Source organism: Lactuca virosa, chromosome 8, assembly GCF_052849685.1.
Source record: "Lactuca virosa cultivar CGN04683 chromosome 8, Lactuca_virosa_CGN04683_v6, whole genome shotgun sequence".
NCBI lineage: Eukaryota > Viridiplantae > Streptophyta > Magnoliopsida > Asterales > Asteraceae > Lactuca > Lactuca virosa.
In genome coordinates, this window is record NC_136433.1 from 145,104,395 (window position 1) to 145,125,005 (window position 20,611).

General features: G+C 35.7%; 1 pseudogene; it reads left to right on the forward strand.

Moving 5' to 3' along the window:
- The first annotated feature begins 11,745 nt into the window (after window positions 1-11,745).
- Window positions 11,746-13,420, forward strand: LOC145129052 (G-type lectin S-receptor-like serine/threonine-protein kinase At1g34300 pseudogene; annotated as a pseudogene).
- Window positions 13,421-20,611: the final 7,191 nt, after the last annotated feature.

The window sequence follows — 20,611 nt, forward strand, 5'->3', positions numbered from 1 at the left end:
GGCCGGACACATGGATGATCAGATGCGAGAGTTCATTTCATCAGAGATTACCTGCAGTATTCTTGAGCAGACACTTGTGATATACGTTTTGGTCAAGGAGGGTATCATGGAGATTATGGATGAGTGCTTCGCCGCTTTTTGTTCTGAGATTTTGGCGATGGTAGGAGCTTGCTCTTTGACTTTCCGAGAGTTTCGGGAAGGTAGGTTCCCAGAGTTCTTCGGGGAGAAGGACCCTATTACGACCAGGCGTTGGTTAGCGGATATCACGAACGCCTTCGGTAATAGCTTCTTCCCCGAGGGGTTGAAGGTCAGACTTGTATCGTGTCTTCTGAAAGACAAGGCTCGTGACTGGTGGGAGGAGGTTGACCACGCTTTGGGAGGCGAGGCGGTTGATTTGATGACTTGGGAGGATTTTGTGACAAGGTTTCGAGCTGAGTTCGCACCTATGATTTAGGTCCAATAGCTGGTGAGGGAGTTCTAGGACATTCGCCAAACTACTGAGACGGTGGCGGATATCACCTCCATGTTTTGTGAGAGGTCTTTTTTGGTATTGCAATATGTGGCGGACGAGGAGATGAAGAAGGCGAGATATCATGACATGTTGAGGAGCGATATCAGATAGTTCGTGAGCATATCCAATTGCAAGACACTGGATGACATGGGGGCGAGAGCCAGAGAGAAAGGGATTGATACGGAGATGGAGAAGAAGAGGAAGTCTGATCAGGTTCATGGTTCATAGAGTTCGGGCATGAGTCCCAAGGTTTTTGATTCGAGATCGAAGGGATAGCAGGGTCGGGGCCGCTGTGGCAAGTGCGGCAAGGCGCACGATAGAGCTTGCAGGGTGGGTGGTTTGGGCTGCTACAAGTGCGGCAAGACTAGGCACCTTAGCAGGGATTGCACTGCCACCACCCATGGATTGAGTCTGATTTGATTTCGTTGCAATCAGAGGGGCCATAAAAAGGCCGATTCCCCTAGTCTAGCAGCGGCGGGACCAGTTGCAGCACCCGCTCCGGCGACTTTTTGGATCATAGATGGCTGCCAAGGGAAGGCGAAGACGCCTTTTATGAGGAGCAGAGCATATCAGCTAATAGCCGAGAAGGCTCATGCAGCACCAGATGTGGTGATAGGTATGTATCTTCTCCTTATCTATTTATTTATTTTGTTTTTCCTGCTTATATATGTGTGTTGCTTTTAGGGTCGTTCCTTGTGAACGCTATCTCTGTTCTGGTTTTGTTTGATTTGGGGGCTACCCAATCCTTTGTATCTCTTGCACTTAGCAAGAGGTTTGTCGATGCTTCGGGGGAGCTGGATTATCCATTAGAGGTAGAGATTGCCGACAATAATCCCGTGCGAGTATCAAGGGTTTATCGAGGATGCAGTTTGGATTTGTTTTACGAGTGGTACCCGATAAATTTGGTTCCCATTCCCATGTTTGAGAGAAAGGTTATTGTGGGTATGGATTAGTTGAGACCCAATGGGGCAATGATTGATTAAGAACATCAGTTGGTGTGTATCTGGACCCCAAGTGGGGGGAGTTGGTGATTCATGGAGAGGGTTCTCAGTGTGGTCCGACTTTCTGCTCGGCTGCAAGGGCCAAATGTTATCTTTAGCAGGGTTGTTTAGGATTTGTGGCATATGTGATGGATACTTGTGAGGAGGGTAAAGTGAATATGGGTGATGTACCGATTGTTTGGGAATATCCGGATATTTTCCTGGAGGATTTTCCTAGAGTGACTCCAGAGAGGCAGGTGGAGTTTCGGATTGACTTGGTTCCATGTGTGGCTCTGATAGCCAAAGCAGCTTATTGGTTAGCACCTCTAGAGATACAGGATTTGTCTACATAGCTGCAGGAGCTGCTACACAAGTTATTTATTCGGCCAAGTAGTTCACCATGGGGAGTGCCGATCTTCTTTGTGAAGAAAAAGGATGAGATGCATCAGATGTATATTGATTACCAGGAGCTGAATAAGCTAACAGTGAAGAATCGTTATCCACTCCTGGGGATCGACGATTTATTTGACCAACTTCAGGGTGCATCTTGGTTTTCCAAGATTGATACGCATTCAGGTTATCATCAGACGAGGGTCAGAGAGGAGTATATGCAGAAGAAGTATTCCGAACTTTTTACATTCATTACGAGTTCTTGGCGATGCCCTTCGGGTTCACCAATGCTCCAGCCGCGTTCATGGATCTTATAATCCGCGTATGCAGGCCTATGATGAATTGGATTGTGATTGTATTTAATGGTGACATCCTGGTCTATTCCAAGACTCAGGAACAACATGAGGAGCATCTGAGAGAGGTGTTAGAGACTTTGAGGAGGGAGAAGTTGTATGAGAAGTTCTCCAAGTGTGATTTTTGGTTGCACGAGGTGTTGTTTCTAGGACACATTGTCAACTAAAACGGTATCCTGGTCAATCCGGCTAAGGTTGAGGCAGTAATGAGGTGAAAGGTTCCGAGGTGTCCGTCTGAGATTTAGAGTTTCCTTGGGTTGGCAGGTTACTATCGGACATTCATTCAGGAATTCTACAAGATAGCAGTTTCTTTTATCTTATTGATGAAGAAGATTGTCACCTTTTGGTGGGGGCCTGAAAAGCATGCAACTTTTAAGACTCTAAGAAAGAGGTTGTGTGAGGCACCAATCATGACCCTGCCATAGGGTGTTGATGACTTTATGGTATACTGTGATGCGTCGATCACGGGTTTAGGTGCAGTCTTGATGCAACGGGGTCATGTGATTACATACGCTTCGAGGCAGCTGAAGCCTCATGAAGCGAACTACCCTACACATGATTTGGAGTTTGGGGATTTGGTTTTCACCCTCAAAATTTGGTGATATTACCTCTATGGGGTCCGTTATATCATTTATACATATCAAAAGAGTTTGAGGTACCTGATGGATCAATTGAATCTGACCACGAGGCAACCTAGGTGGTTGGATGTGGTGAATGATTATGATTGTGAGATCCTTTACCACCCAGGGAAGGCCAATGTGGTGGCCGATGCTCTCACTACAAGGTGGATACCGCCTCGATCAGGGGTGTGTTTTTTAGGACGACCATGATTACTCCGCTTCTGAAGCAGATTCGGGAAGGGCAGGTTGAGGCTATGAAGAAGGAGCACCATAAGAGCGAGCATATAATGTATTAGGTGTCTTCATTTGATTATTATAGCTTGGGTTTATTGACTCTTCATCGGAGGGTGTGGGTTCCATATTGGGGTGGTGTGCGTCAGGTTTTGATGGAGGAGGCGCACAAGTCAAGGTTCTCTATTCATCCCGGAGCAACGAAAATGTATGGAGATCTTCGCTGGATTATTTATAGCCCTACATGAAGAGAGAGGGGCTTGAACTGCAGGAAGGTCAAGGCCGAGCACCATTGACCTCGCAGAAAAATGGATTCGTTATCTGGAAATGGGAAGGGATCACAATGGACTTCATTACGAAGTTACCATGGACGACGCATGGATTGAATTCAATATGGGTCATTGTGGATCGATTGACCAAGAGCACACACTTTATTCCGATCCAGGAGAGTATCTCGGCTGAGAAGCTGGCCGACATATACATTCGAGAGGTTGTGGCACAACATGGGGTTCAAGTTTCAGTGGTTTCTAATAGGGATGTTTGGTTTACTTCTAGGTTCTGGAAGAGATTTATGACAAGTTGGGTATTCATCTGCATTTCAGCATGGCATTCCACCTACAAACTGATGGTCAGAGTGAGCAGACTATCTAGACTTTGGAGGACATGCTTCGGGCATGTGTACAAGATTTTGGCGGAAGTTGGGATACATATCTCACTTTGTCGGAGTTTTCATACAACAACAGTTATCAAACCAGTATTGATCGACCTCCCTTTGAGATGTTCTATGGGAGGAAGTGTAGGACCCGGATATGTTAGGGTGAGGTCGGTTAGCAGGTCATGGGTAGTACGGAGGTGGTACTTCGGACGATTGAGTTGATTCAATAGGTTCGTAGTAGACTTCAAACAACACAGAATGACAAAAGAGCTATGCAGATCGGCGTCAGTCGGACTTAGAATTCTAGGTTGGGGACATGGGACTCCTAAAGGTGTCACATTGGAAAGGTGTCATTTGATTCAGGAAGCGGGGTAAGCTAGGCCCCAGATATATTGGTAATTTCAGGGTGTTAGATTAGGTAGGCATAGTTGCATATCGCTTGGATCTGCCAGAGGAGCTCATTCAGATCCATAGCTGCAAAAATGTCTGATCGATGATTCTACAGTGGTTCTATTGGAGGATATTCAGGTGGATGATCATCTGAATTATATAGAGAGACCAGTGGCAATCCTCAACAGAAAGACGAAGACTCTACGGAACAAGGTGGTAGACTTGGTAAAGGTGCAATGGCAGCACCGAAAGGATTCAGAGTGGACTTGGGAGCCTAAGAATGAGATGAGGGAGCATCATCCAGAGTTATTTCCTATAATCGACTTTGAGGACGAAGTCTGATTCAAGTTGAAGAGAATTGTAAAGATAGATCAATTACTCTTTAATATTGGATTTAGTTTTAAAGAAATTTTCATTTTTGGTCCCTGTTATGTTAGGCGTAACATGGAGCATGTCGGGTGTACTCCCTTAAGTTGATCGCGGGTGTTGGTAGCCTACGCTGCGAGTACGCATACGCAAGGTTGTATAACTCGTTACTTGGTACCTGTTCGGCCGACTACTGAGTAGCGAGTACTCGGGAGTACTCGTGGAGTACTCGGATTCAGTAATTCATGTAGAAATATTTTTTGGGAACTTATATATGTCAAAATCATAAGTTAAAATCTTAAGTTGATTGAAATATATAACAAAATTAGATACATGTGAATACATAAAAACTGAAAAACACATAATGGTCTCACTTCATGAATAATTACTGAAAATTTAAGATATATATGTAGTAATAATCACATATCTTTGTGTTAAATAATAAATCGTTAAGTATATTATACATATTAATCACTGAGTTGACCGAGGTTTACAACACTGCTCAATTCAGTAAGGGGCCGATCAGGGAGTACTCGGGATTTTATAACTCGCCTCGGTAAGGGGCCGAGTAGCAAGTACTCAGAGGAGTAATCGGCTAACTCGACAAGTTTTACAACATTGCGCATACGTATGTTGGACATACGTAAGCAGACCATGCACCCTAATTTTTAGGGTTTGGACCCTATTTAAATGTCATTATGAACCTTGAGGTTGCCCCCTCATCAACTTCCTTCCCTCTAAAGACTCCCTACGAAATCCTAGCCTTTCCTTGTGTCTTCTTGAGCTTTAGTGGTAAACTTTTAGTGTTTTGTGCATTGTGAAGAAGTAGGGGCTTGGTGATCAAGCATTGGTTGGAGTGGAGCTTGAAGATCTAGAATCTTCATCATCTTGGCAAGTCTCAAAAGGTATAAAGTTGCAACGTTGTTGATTCATCTCTTAGATCTAGCTAGTTTGGAGTTCTTGGCATATTTTGGTCTCTTGAGTTGTTTCTTGTGAGTATAAGCTACTCCAGAAGCTTAGGATGGTAGATCTTAGTGTTTCTGAGGTCCCTTTGTGTATAAAACGGTAGCTTTATGGGTTTAACTCAACCATGCAATGGTTGATGTTTATTTCATGAGGTTAGAGTGTTAAAATTGGCTTTTGGGGCTTATTAAGCCATGCATAAGCTTAAGCTTCTGAATTTATGGATTAAGACCTTTTTTTAGAGTAGATATGAAGTTTGGGTGAAAGGGTCTTAAGAGATTAAGCTATCCATACGGGGATTGGTTCACAAACCAGTATGTTGGACGTACTTGTATGTACGCTGCATGTACTGTGTTCGAACCCCGTAATCTGGTCAGTGTGAAGTACGTCGGGCATATGAGTTGGCTACGCTCAATGTACTCCCAACTGTAGATTTAGAGGGTTTTGGGTCATTTTGGGCTTCAGGTGCTTTTGGGTTTGGGCCACGGTTATTTGGGCCGATTAAGAGAAAGGGTAAAATGGCCTTTTACCCTAGGAGTTGGGTTTAATGAATTAGATTCCTGGTTATGGTTTATGACCTAATTATTAATTAGGGTATTATTTGATTTATAAGTGTGGGGATTCTCCGGTTTAGCAGCTCGAGCATCTATTTGTTTATCAGTGGATCGAGGTGAGTTTGCTCACTATACTGTAAGATACTAGGGTTGTATGTGCTTGTTGTCTTTGTGACTCTTAGTGTATGCATGTATGATGTTTGCTGTATGTATGTGGGGAGAAATAGACCCGATGGTGAAATAGACTTGTACGGTTGAAAAATACAGATTAAGTTGAAATAGACTCGGGGGTGAAATAGACCTGGTACAACCTTGAATTGATATATGAGTTGAAATGGAACCAGGGGTGATATAGACCCGATACAATCGTGAGCTGACATATGAATTGAAATAGATTCGGGGGTGAAATAAACCCGGTATAGCCTTGAGCTGACATATATGTATGATATGTGGTATTTTGGGGAACTCACTAAGATTTGTTCTTACGGTTTTCAATTGATGTTTTAGGTACTTCTAGTTCGAAGGGGAATAGTTCAGGATGATCGCATCACACACACCATGCTTTTCCGCTTTATTTGATCTTGATGTACTTTTGGATGATTACTCATGTACTTTGATTTTCCTTATGATTTTTATAAACATGTTTGGTTAATGGTGTTATTAACACAAAAATGAAATATTTGGTCCTAAATTTTTGGGACGTTACATATAGCTTGTTGATCCAGACTTTATTTATCTTAATCATCCTTCTGGAGGTATAAAGTCTCAACCTTTATGACTCTTTTGCATAGATCTGGATTAGCTTCAGGTTTTGGCATGTTTTGGTCCTAAGGGTTGGTTCTTGTGAGTATAAGCTACTCTAGAGTTCAATTTAGTTACGTTATGATATTTATGAGGATCTTGAGTCATAAAAATGGAGTCTTTGAAGCTATTTCTCACTCATGCAAGATTTTGAGGTTGTTTAAGAGTGTTACGGACTTAGGGTTTGGTTTTGGGCTCTATTAAGCCATGCAAAAGCTTAAAATACTCGAATTTATCAAATAAGACCTTCCTAAGATTATGATCTCTGAGTTAGACGAAAGGTTTTTAAGCATTAAGAGCTTAATAGTAATTTTTGGGCAACCAATAAGTATGTTGGGCGTACCCTCTAGGTACGCACGACGTAACGGGTTTAGCCCGTGTCCCCTTTATGTGAATATCCAGTACGCTAGGCGTATGTATGATGTACGTACGGCGTACTCACCTAAAGCCCATTTTGGCCATTTTTGGGCCTTGGGCCATGGTTAGTTGGGTCTAGGGTGGGAAGGGTAAAAGGGTCTTTTACCCTTTCTAAGAGAGAGTATGATTTGGACCTTCATTTATGGGTTATTACCCTAAATAGTAATTAGGGTTGGTTTGAATGTGTTCAGTGTGAGGAGCCGTTGTAGCAACAACTCGTGTGTGTGATTGTTTATCATCATATCGAGGCGAGTCTCTTCACTGTACTCGTGGTTCGAAGGCACCAATGTCAGCCCACTAGGTTATGTTTGTAGGATGCTAGTTGTCTATGTAATACTTGCATGTTTTGTATGCGAGTTAGGGCAAGGGTCGTTATACTCATTGGGCAGGGCCCGTTATGCGAGTTAGAGCGAGGCCCGTTATACTCATTGGGCAGGGCTTATTGCTTGTATGGTATGTGATATTTTGGGGAATTCATTAAGCTTTGTGCTTACAGTTTTCATTTAAATTGTTTTCAAGTACTTTTGGTTCAAAGGGGAAGGGTCTGACGTGATTGTATCGCATCCACCTGTGTTTGACAATTTATGATTTTGAGATTGTACTCTGATAACTATTTTCGACTATGACATACTTTGATGGCTTCTGAAATATATAGTTGATGGTTTTTTTTTTTTGATTTAAAATAAAAAATTTACTTAGTATGTTGTTACATTGCGGATTTAGACATTTAATATAAGTAGGTTTATTTAGTTTTGATAAAAATGTTTAGGGAATGCTTATATTGCTTTTTAGAAGTATGAAATAAATATTTTGTTTAAGTTGAATTATGATCAGGGTTAATATAATAAAAAATTTACATATTGAATTTTGTCCTTATTAAAGATCGATTTTATTTATTTCAAGAAAAAGATCTAACATTTTTTTATTTTTTTCGAAAACACAATAAGTTTAAAAAACCATCAACCTTATTAATTTATTTAAAATAAAAAAAACCTTCAACTTTTTTTCCCGAAAAACGCTCACATTTGAGAAGTTTTACTTTCGGAAAAAAACTAGAAATTGCCAAATTGAAATAAATGGAAAAGTGCAAGATCTTTTTCATGGAAAAAAATAAAATTTAATCCGGAAAAAACATAATATATAAGATATTTTTGATAGATTATGAAATTAGAGTTTGATTTTGTATGATTAATCCGGAAAAAAAATAAAGTTGAATATTGTTACATTGATTTTTATAATTTTATATGAAAAGAATTATTTCAAAGTAATGAGTATATCGAATTAGATTTTTAACAATTTATGTTAAAAGAATTGAAAAAAAAAAAGACACATTGATCCGCCACAATTTATGTTTAAAAATGATTTTTTTATGATGTATCATTTATTTATTTATTTGAAACAACAAATCATTATATCATTATAAAGCTAACATTTTTTCTTGCACAACATTCATTTGAAACTCCCATCTATTTTTCTTTTCACCACATTCATTTGAAACTCTCATGACTTTTCAATTTCTTTCTAATAATAATTATAATTTGGTTAATTTGGTTAAATAAATATCAAAACTAACATGTAATCATATATAAACTAAATTTCAATATTAAAATAATATTTTTACTTCTACTAATAAAGTTATGTTTTTTAACATATAACATATTATACTTAATTTATTAATTTTAATATATTGTTGGATGTAAACCGTTATCATTTTAAAGATACAAGTTGGAACAATTTGTATAAAATACTTAAATTATTAATTTAAATATTACATAACAAGGTCAACTTAAATATAAATTTTAGTTTAACTTAAACAACCCAAAGAATATTTTATAAATAGTTAAAAGTGATAAATTGCAGTGTCTTTCTAATAATAATTATAAGTTGGTTAATAAGGTTAAATAAATACCAAACTTAAATTGTAATCATAAATAAACTAAATTTCAATTTTAAAATAATATATTTACTTCTACTTATAATGTTATGTCTTTAACTTTTAACATATTCTACTTAATTTATTACATTTTATATGATGTTAAATGTAAACCATTATCAATTTAAAGCTACAACTTTTGAACAGTTTGGACAAAGTACTTAAATTGTAAACATAAATATAACATTACAATGTCAACTTAAATATAAATTTCAGTTCCACTTAAAAAACTAAAGAATATTTTGTAAATCGTTAAAAGTGATAAATGCAAAAACTAAATTGTAGTCTCAATTTAACTAAAATATTTCCTAATGATATTTTTGTAATCATTAAAGGTTTTCAAATAAGTAGCTTAAAATAACTTACAATAACAATAGTTAAAAATAACTGTACATAAATGATTATATTGTTACCTTTAAAATCAAAAAATAACCTTTGATGTTTTAAATAATTATAATGATAGAAATTAAAAATTAAGCAAATAATTTTAAAAAATTAGTGAACAATAACAACAACTATAAATAATATTAAACCATAAATTATATTTAATTTTATTCATGTGTAACTCGCGGGTAGAAGTCATTGAAACGATTGAGATTATAAAGTTATAAGATGTATATATTATCATATAATTCAAAATAATCAATATATTATATCAATTTAGTATACGAATTGTTATATCAAATTTAACAACAACGTTATTGTTATATTAAAAAAAACATATATTTGTTAAGACTTCAACTATATAGGTGTTTCTGCGCATTACAATGTCAACTTAAATATAAATTTCAGTTCCACTAAAAAAACCAAAAAATATTTTGTAATAGTTAAAAGTGATAAATGCAAAAAAAACTAAATTGTAATCTCAATTTAACTAAAAATATTTCCTAAATGAATTTTTATAATCATTAAAAGTTTCCAAATAAGTAGCTTAAAATAACTTACAATAACAATAGTTAAAAATAACTCTATATAAATGATTATATTGTTACCTTTAAAATAAAAAAAAATAATGTTTGATGTTTTAAATAATTATAATGATATAAATTTAAAAAATTAAGCAAATAAATTAAAAAAAATTAATTAACAATAACAACTATAAACAACATTAAACCATATATTAAATTTAATTTTATTCATGTGTAACTCGCGAGTAGAAGTCATTCAAACGATTGAGATTATGAAGTTATAATAGATGTATATATTATCATGTAATTAAAAATAATCAATATATTATATCAATTTAATATAAAAATTATTATATCAAATTTAACAACAACGTTATTGTTATATTTAAAAAGAAAACATATATTTGTAAAGACTTCAACTATATAAGTATTTATGCGCAACGCGCCAGCATTTGCCTAGTATATTATAAAAAATGCTCATGTCTAACAAGGAGCTAGAAGAGGCTAGAAATGTACCATTTTAGTTAATAAGCAACTTTGTGTAAATTTGAATTTCGATTATATTTGTATCATCTTATCCAAATTTATGCTCCGCCACTTTTATGAATTGTGACAACCATGTTGACAAAAGTATATTTATTCGAAGACATAATCATACCGACAAAAACTATCCTTAGAATATATGAGTTGTGATATAAGTATCCCTTTAATTCACAATAGGTGCACAAGCACTATTACACTCACATGTAGGGATACACAACATTGGAGGGGTATGTATAGAAATTGTCATATATTTAACGACAAAAATCACCCATATCAAATCAGACATGTTAGACTAAATATTTTTTCATATTTACGAATAAATGAAAATTAAATAACCCACTTAACAAATGTTATGATTTTTGTACGATACATATTGTAATTTTTTGTTAATTAGTATTGTATTTTTTTTAATTGATATTGTACTTTTGACTTTGTATTATATTCAATAGTGGTATTTATATATTCAATAGTGGTATTTATTTGAAGGTAGTTGTAAGATATATTTAATAATATAACTAATTAACATACTATATAAATTGTAATTATATATTTTGGAAAAAAAATGTACAATAATAAAGATAAAAACTTAATTATTATTCAATAGAGCTTGTTCGGCAAAACTAGCTGGTAGCGGGTAACGTTTGATTTTGAAGCGTTTTGTTTAGGCTAAAAGCTAAACACTCTTGTCGCCGAACAAGAGTTTTTCTTTTTTAGTAGTTTTTTTTCTTAAAAGTTAGAAGTCAAAAGTTCCCAAACGCTGTGTGCCGAACATGCCCATGAACTAAAAATAAGATAAAAGTTATATGGCAACTTCCAGGAAAAAAAGTTCAAAATATTTCAAGGTGTCCGTAACGAATTGTTCAGGAAAGAAGAAAATTGTTCCATAGGTACAAACACAACCGACTACAACAACGCCAACGAAATTTCTTTATAGTAAACGCTGAACGTCACTTTTCTATGCAATTGCCATTAATCGTCGCCAATTGTTAATTGAGGACTCCAGCAAGGTAGCTTCTATAGTCTTTAAAGCCACTGCAATGTACAAATTCTTAAACACCTAGTACTACTATATATAGCATGATCATTCTATGGAAGTTTCAAAGAATAAACACATAGATTAAACACTTATCTGAAACCTCCATGTAAACAACTTTTTGGTGTATACATCCTTGAATCCTTAATGGCCTCACCGCCACCCCCTTCTATTAATTGGAACAGCCTCCGCCCTCCGCCTTCCCCTCCAAAAGATGATTCTCCGATAAATGTGTTCATTGCTCTTTTCATTACCCTTTTTGTCGTCTGTAAGTTCTTCCATTCCCTTCATAATTTAATGGCAGGCGTGGTTTTATTAAAAAAATGTAGATGGATGTTAATAGTTTATTTTTGTAGCTACAGTGGTATCGATCATTAAATATTTATACAATAATAAAGCTAAGAAGCGAAGGGAGGAATTCGGCCGTGTTAATAAGAAGCAAAGGGAGGAATTGTATAAGGACTCCCGCTTTATTCCGCTGAGCATGGTTAAATTCCTTGATGACATGGAAAGAGAAAAGCCCATCCGGTTCACCTCTCAACAGCTAAGAACAGCGACAGAAAACTTCAACATCTTACTGGGTTCAGGTGGGTTTGGGACAGTTTACAAGGGTGTTGTTAGCAACGACATAGCTGTAGCTGTAAAAGTACTAAACGGAACCTCAGACAAGAGAATTGAAGAACAATTCATGGCGGAAGTAAGCACAATGGGAAGAACCCATCACTTTAATCTATCAGGCTTTATGGGTTTTGCTTCGAGTCTAGTTTACGAGCTCTTGTATACGAATTTATGGTCAACGGCTCCCTGGATAATCACTTGTTTAAAGCGAATACAGGAGCTGTTCTAGGGTTTGAGCAGCTCTACGAGATTGCTCAAGGAACTGCAAGAGGAATCGCTTATTTGCATGAAGAATGTCCTCACAGAATAGTTCATTACGATATCAAACCAGGCAACATACTTTTGGATTCAAAGTTTTGTGCAAAAGTGGCGGATTTCGGTTTAGCTAAACTCTGCAACAGGGATAACACTCATATAACGATGACCGGAGGACGTGGTACTCCGGGATACGCCGCCCCCGAACTCTGGCTAGCTCTTCCAGTTACACACAAATGTGATGTTTATAGTTTTGGTATGCTACTTTTTGAGATCATCGGAAGGAGGAGGAACATGGACGAGCGTCTTGGTGATAGTCAACAGTGGTTTCCGATATGGGTATGGCGGAAATACGAAAAGAAAGAGTTGAAGGATTTGATGATTGTTTGTGGGATCGAGGAGAAGAATCATGAAGCTGTTGAGAGGATACTGAAGGTAGCTTTTTGTTGCGTTCAGTATAAGCCGGAGACTAGGCCAGGGATGAGCATCGTTGTGAAGATGTTAGAAGGTGCGTTACTGGTGCCGGAGACTGTAAATCCGTTTTCACATTTATTTTCTGGTGTTGATGAAGCTGATAGTTCTTTGGCTCGGTTGGCGTGGAATGATGGTGGTTCTGATTGGTCTTCGTCTGATGTTAATACCAAGTCTACTGAAGTTGCAGATACACCTTTGATGAGGAGATATGAGATCACAATGGCTTCCGTGTAATCATATACCGGAAGTACATAGGTGACGTCGTGCCAGCCCTCCACTCTTGGCTATTTTGTTAAACAAGTATATATTCGATTTGAGCCAGCCACCAATTAAATTTTTATATTGTTTGTCAAACCAAATGTTGTGATTATTTTGATGTAATTAAAGTGTATCTGTGATCGTTTATAGGTTAACACCTTAAATAAAAGCTGGAAATGAAGGTGTAACTATTTCATGGATTTAGATTATTAACTTGAGAACGAAAAGTGCATAATGTGGCACTTTTTGACGTAGACATTGATATTAATATCTATGTATTAATACTCGGCATTACTTGACACCAAGTCTATTGTAGTTGCAGGTACACCTCTGACGAGGACATATGGGATCACAATGGCCTACTAGTAATCATATAGAAGGACAGCCAGACAAGTGTCGTGCCTCCACTCATGGCTATATTGTATCAAACCAAGTCTAATCAAGATGATTTGAGCCACCAATTAAATCTTTAAATCGTTAATCAAACCAAATGTTGTGTTTATTTTGAGATAAAAATGCATCTATTATCGTTTATAGTTGAAAATCTTAAATAAAAGAAAAAAAATGCACTTGTAGCTATTTTATGACTTAGATTATTAATTTTAATAACGAAAAGTTCATAATGTGGCACACTTTGATGTATATGTTACTATTTTATACACAGTCCATGTCATGATCATCCTTTGAGATAAAGACATTGATTTTCTATATATATAAAAGTTAATTTTAGTGTCATCAAGCTTTTTAGTATAATGGAGATTACTCGAGATAAGTTTGTGTTCTCACTTCACTCTCGAACAACACTTACATGTTTACATATCATTGCTCCTTAACTATTACTTTTTTTCCAAGAAAATCGTCAACCCTAGACCTCCGCCTTAATTATCGCTGGACTACCTCTGTTGTTGCCTCTGGGCCGCTTCCATATGTCGGTTCTTAAGGTTCATTTGGATTTGTATTAGTATTCTCTTTCTTTCAATGTCTTTTGACTTTAGAGTTGTTTGCGAAGATTATATTAAGGGAAATGGTTTGTACACAACAGGTTTTTGTCATACAAAACAATTTATGCATTATATAGTTATACAGTACAACATTTTAAAGCATCAATTGTTGTGTATGGAGAAAATTTGTTGTGTACAAATCATTTCCCTTATATTAAACAAAGTAAAAGCAAAAAATGAAGAGTCTAATATTTTGTGAGTATCATTACCCACTATCCACTGAAAAGCGATAAATTTGACAACGAACAAATATTAGACCATGCGACATACTCACCATGCACCCTACACGGTGCAGACTTGGCATGTGTGGACCCGTAGAACCACAACCCCCTCCCAGTGAGGTCATGATGTGGAGGCTCATTGCATAGACGGTCGTGGCCTCAGACACTCTTTACCACACCATTTTATTCCTCTTTCTCTACCCCTTTCTTTTGGATGGAGAGATTTGTGTAATTGTGTTGAAAGTGGCGGCTAAGCACCCCTGTGACATGGTGAATGTACCTCTCACAACCCCTGTGGTGTGATGAATATACATTACAACCTTTTACGTATTGAAAAAATGAAAAACATGAACAAATATTAAAAAAAAAAAAAAGTAATGTTACTCTATCATTAAGAATTAACAGTTAATGTTGTTAAGTTTTTTATTAATTTAGTTTGTAGTTATTTATGAAAACTTATTTGCTAATTGCTATTTCATTTTATTCCTTTTAGTTATTAATTTTTATATATAATATATATCTTCTATACAAATTAAAAAAACGGTTTGTTTTGAAGTTTGGTTTCAACCCCCTTTTCCCGTGGTTCCTGGCTCATGTATTGCCCATGTTGACAAGTATAAAGTTTTCTTAGCACTTAAATTGCGCAAGCTATAATTTGTACACAATTGGATATGGTCTTTACTGGCGGATATTAAGCTAGTTGGCACGTCAATTACTACCATAAATGAATTTAATGAGAAGTTGGCCAGTGTAAAAATTGGTAAGACTTTATTCCATATATCTTTTTATTTACAACTTTACATATATACTAACTTTTTTTTTGTTTTTTTTGTTTTTTTGTTTTTTTTTTGTTTTTGTTTTTTTTTTTTTTTTTTGTTTTTTGTTTTTTGTTTTTTTTTTGTAGAGACACTTTCAATGGGTAAAAAAATCATCAAAGGATCGATCTTGAACAAGATAGTGATTGAATTGCTTGCATGTAAATAAGATATTATACTTTGGTTTATATTTTATGCTTTTGTGAGCTTTTTCTAATCTTTAATTCGGTCTTGGATTTTGGTTGCAATATTTATGATGTTTGTGGTTTGTACTTTTGCAGCAATGAAAAGAAGATCATAATAGCAAGGTCGGAAAAATTGAAAGAAGGTTAGAATGTCTTGGGTAGAAGACTATAAGTGATGATTTTTTGTAAATTTTCAAAATGTTTAAATATGTTATTTTTAAGATGTTAGGTTTTTAACTATAATTTTAAATATTGTTAGTCTAGTTATTTGTGGTGTTTTAATGTTGGCATTACAACAGAAACTTGAAATTTGAGTGACTAGATAGTTGTTTTTAAAATTGGTGGTGTTTTTTAGTTGTTAAAGTTTAAATATTCTCCTTTCTCGTATGATTCTCAAACTTCTTTCTTCCTTTCCTAGCAGCTTTGCATGGTTTGATTTAAAATGGGCCCATAACCTATTAAAGCATTACCCCACTCACATCCTACAGGCCACAACCAACCCAAATAATGAAACAATGGCAGGCCACAACCGTGAAATAGTTCCCTTATGGGATTCGGGATTTTTTTTGTTTTTAAAACCGTCTAAGGGCCTGTTTGATTTGAATTTACCGGGTCCGGTCAGTGCTGACTGCTGACCCGGTCAGCAGTCAGATGTTTGATAATAACATATATTAGCTGATTCAGTCAGCCCATTCCAATTCATTCTACTTACTCGGTCCGTCCAAAATACCCTCCTGACTAGATCAGGGCTTCCATCGATTTATGCCCTTTCTCGCCTCACCCTTCTCTCGCCAAAATTGAACACAGAAAGCGATACCCAACAACTGGTCGCCCTCCATCGCACGTCGACTACACCCTCTGCGCCACCTTCTCCAGCGAAGACCACACAGCGACGGCGACAAGCACACAGCGCCGGTGAGGAGAGGTAAGTTTCTGCGTTTTTTTTTTTCTGTTTTGGCTTTTGCTTCTTGAAATCAAAAATCCTTTGATGTTTGTTGTCAAATTACTGATTACATGCTGAAATCAAAGTTTGAAATTACTTATTTCATTATTCTTGGATTCAATTAGATTGAAGGATTACCATAAAATCAATTGACATGAACTCATGAGATGAACTAATGTTTGAATATGTTTGTACATTCTTGTGTGAAATCAGAAATTAAAGATTGTTATATGCTTATGAGATCAAAATTTATTTTGTATGATGAAATCACATTTATGTGTTCTTGTTTATAAAAGAGTGTTTTATGTTGTTGAAAATATGATGAAATCACATTTATATGTTTTTGTTTATAAAAGATTGTTGTATGCTTATAAAATCAATTCATAATGTGTTTTTGTTTATAAAAGATTGTTATATGCTTATGAGATCAAAATTTATTTTGTATGAGGAAATCACATTTATGTTTTTTTGTTTATAAAAGACTGTTTTATGTTGTTGAAAATATGATGAAATCACAATTTTGCTTGATTTATTTGTAAACATGTGTTATGTGGATGATTTATTTGTAAATGTGTGTTATGTGAATGATTTGGTTACTTTTTTTTTCTTTTTTACAATAGACATGACGGATAAAAGAACTAGGGTTAGTTGGAAGTCGGAATTGGTGGACAAAACTTTTTTGGAAGCGTGTATACAAGAATTAACAAGTAATGGCCGGGACGGTAGTGGCCTAAAAGCAAGCTCATGGGCTGTGGTCGCGGAGAAATTGAAAACAGATCATAATTTTGTTGTCGACAAAAAACAAATGAAAAACCGATACGACTATTTAAAAGCAAAGTATGGAGTGTGGTTAAAACTTAAAAACAAAACAGGAAATATTTACAATCCCGTAACAAATTCTTTTAACATGACTAATGAAGAATGGGAAGCGGAAGCGAAGGTATATATATACATATTTTTTAAATTAGATTATTTTTTTACTACTTTAACAATATTTATTAAATTTTCAAACAGCTGAACAAGTATGTAGATAAGCTGAGAAATGCACCCCTCCCTTGCCCTAATCTTTGTACCCAACTATTTGATGGGGCGACCTCGACCGGTGTTCATAGTTGGGGGCCATCTTCGATACTACCTCATCCCAATGAAACCTTCAGTACACATGATTTTGAGGATACAGAGATGGAAGAGCCAGCACCTCATCCAGATACCCCCAAGCTCAACCGTACCTCAACCTACTAGTGAGGAATCATCTGGGCGGACAAAAAACAAGGGGGGCAAACGAAATGGTCCTAAAGAAACCACACTTGATGATGAGTTGAAAGAAGTTGGAAAAGAAATTATCAAGGCTGCACAAGCATTCACGGAAGCAAATAATCTTGACAAGGAGATGGATGCTTGTATGGCGAAGTTGACAAGCTTGGAGTGGGGAGAATATGATCCGAAATACACCACTGCTCTTATGTTATTTGCTGAAAGTGCTGGCAATAGGAAAATTTGGTTGCGCCTTAACTTGTCAACTTGTGAGTCGTGGGTAACAAATGCGGGAAGAAAGTTTGGATTAGTTGGTTGACTTTAGTATGTTATGGTTTATTGTTTGACTTTAGTATGTTATGGTTCATTGTTTGACATTAGTATGTTATGGTTTATTGTTTGACTTTAGTATGTTATGGTTCATTGTTTGACATTAGTATGTTATGGTACATTGTTTGACATTAGTATACTATGGTTTAGTTATGTTATGGATTGTTTTCTGAGGTGCACTTATGTTATATGAATTTATATGTTATGGAATGTTATTCTTTTAGTATTTACATGTTACGGTTTGTTATGTTATTGATTGTTATGTTATTGATTTAAATGTAATTTTTATTTGACATCTAACAGGACACATGGATAAAGAAGGTGACTTTTTATATTTCCTTATATTCTCGTGGTATTGGTTGATGTTGGTCCGACAAAGGCAAAGAATAATTAAAAGAATAAGAGCTAGCGAACAGGTAGCAAAGGGGTATGTGTATACGCAAGATTTGATACACGGATGTCCTATACAATGTTACGATATGATACGTCTTTCACAAGATGCATTTGTACTATTATGCAATCACTTTACAGAGAGAAATTGGTTGCAATGTAGTAGGACGATAAGCGTTGAAGAGAAGATGGCTATGTTTTTACATGTTATAGGACATAATGAACGTTTTCGAGCTGTTAAAGAAAGATTTCATCACTCCACACAAACGATTCATCAATGTTTTCATGAGGTCTTACGTGCAATGATGTGTTTTGCACAAGAAATTATAGTACCAACCTCGTCTACTCCAACAAGAAATACCTCAGAACGACATAGACGGCTAATGCACATATTTCCCGGAGCAATAGGTGCACTAGATGGAACACTTATACATGCAGTTGTGCCCGTTGATCAACAAACTCGTTATAGGGGAAGAGGAAAAGGTGAATGTTATCAAAATGTAATTGGAATTTGTAATTTTGATATGATATTCACCTTTGTATGGGCTGGATGGGAGGGCATAGCACATGATTCTAAAGTTTTGAAAGAAGTTGCATTTAACCCGACTTCCGGATTTCCGTTCCCTCCACCAGGTTTGTATCTTTACTATATGTTTTATTATCTATATTATTTATATGATAAATTTATCAATCATCTACAGATAAATATTACCTTTGTGATGCTGCATACACCAACACCCGTTGATTTATGGCTCCCTACCGCAATACTAGGTATTGGTTAGCAGATTTTCGAAGAAACAGAGCTTTAACTAAGGAAGAAAGGTTCAATCATGCTCATGCACAACTTAGAAATATCATTGAACGTGCTTATGGTGTATTGAAGGCGAGATTTCCAATTTTAAAACGAATGGCTCCTTATCCTTTTCCAGTGCAAAGAGATATAGTCATTGCTTGTGTTGCGATCCATAATTTTATAAGGAAATACGATATTAAGATGACTTATTTACGAACTTTGAACAAAACACTATGTTTACTCCTAATGTGGGTGGTGGAGGAAGTGAGGGCCAAAACATAGAAGGCATAGAATGGGGTTCAGAAGCCGTTGACTATATGACTACTTTGCGTAACCAGATTGCTAATCAGTTACTTTCAAATGGTTCACATTAAATGATATACTTTTTTATTATGTATGACAATTTGTATTTGGATTTTGTATTACACTTTGTATTTGGATTTTAATTGATGTATGTTTAATTTGGATTTTATATGATAATTTGTGTTTTTATAATTATTTTATTCAGCACAAGAGACAACACAAGGGTAATATGGTCATTTTTTTCATTCAGCACAATCATTCAGATAAATTATCAAACAGCATAAACTCAGTCAGATATGAACTCAGTCAGCATTTCTAACCCAGTCAGCTTCTAACCCAGTCAGCTCTAACCCAATCAGCAACTATCAAACGACCCATAAGCAAAAAACCAAACCATATTGCCTTTGGTTATAAAACTGAACAGACAAAAATGGTAATTCTGTTATTCGGGATTTTATTATTACATAATTTATATAAAGTATCTTTACATATAGGTTAGAAAGTAAAGTTAAATTAAGCAAAGGAGACAAAAAGAGTAATCTTGTCATTTTACATCATTTTACATGGATTACAATTCTATTTTCTGGGAACCAATTAATTTTAATTCCATTTCCTGTCAACCAAACACAGGATATGAAATTAAATTCAAATTCCTGACAGATTTATTTCCCAATTCCAATTCCTTTAGAAACATTATGCGAACAAAACATCAGTTTAGTTTCAGGAGGGGTAATCTATTAGACCAGAGGATAGGGTGAAGAAAAACAACAGCATAGAGAAACCTAATTCTTTAGTTTTAGATGGAAATCACATAATTTTCTCCTTGATTACTTGGGGGTTCTTTTAATGCAATAGGCCGGAAAAAAAATCCTGAGAAGCTCCAAATGATGACACATGTATAGGAACTGAGAAGCTCCAAATGAAGACACGTGTATAGGAAAAACTATTTTTTTATTATTATAGGAGGTAGATGTTTTGTCGGTTTTTTCTAATCTTTAAGTCGGTCTTGAATTTTGGTTGCAATATTTAGGATGTTTGTGATTTGTACTTTTTCAGCAATGAAAAGAAGATCATAATTGTAAGTTTGGAAAAATTGAAAGAAGGTTAGAATGCCTTGGGTAGA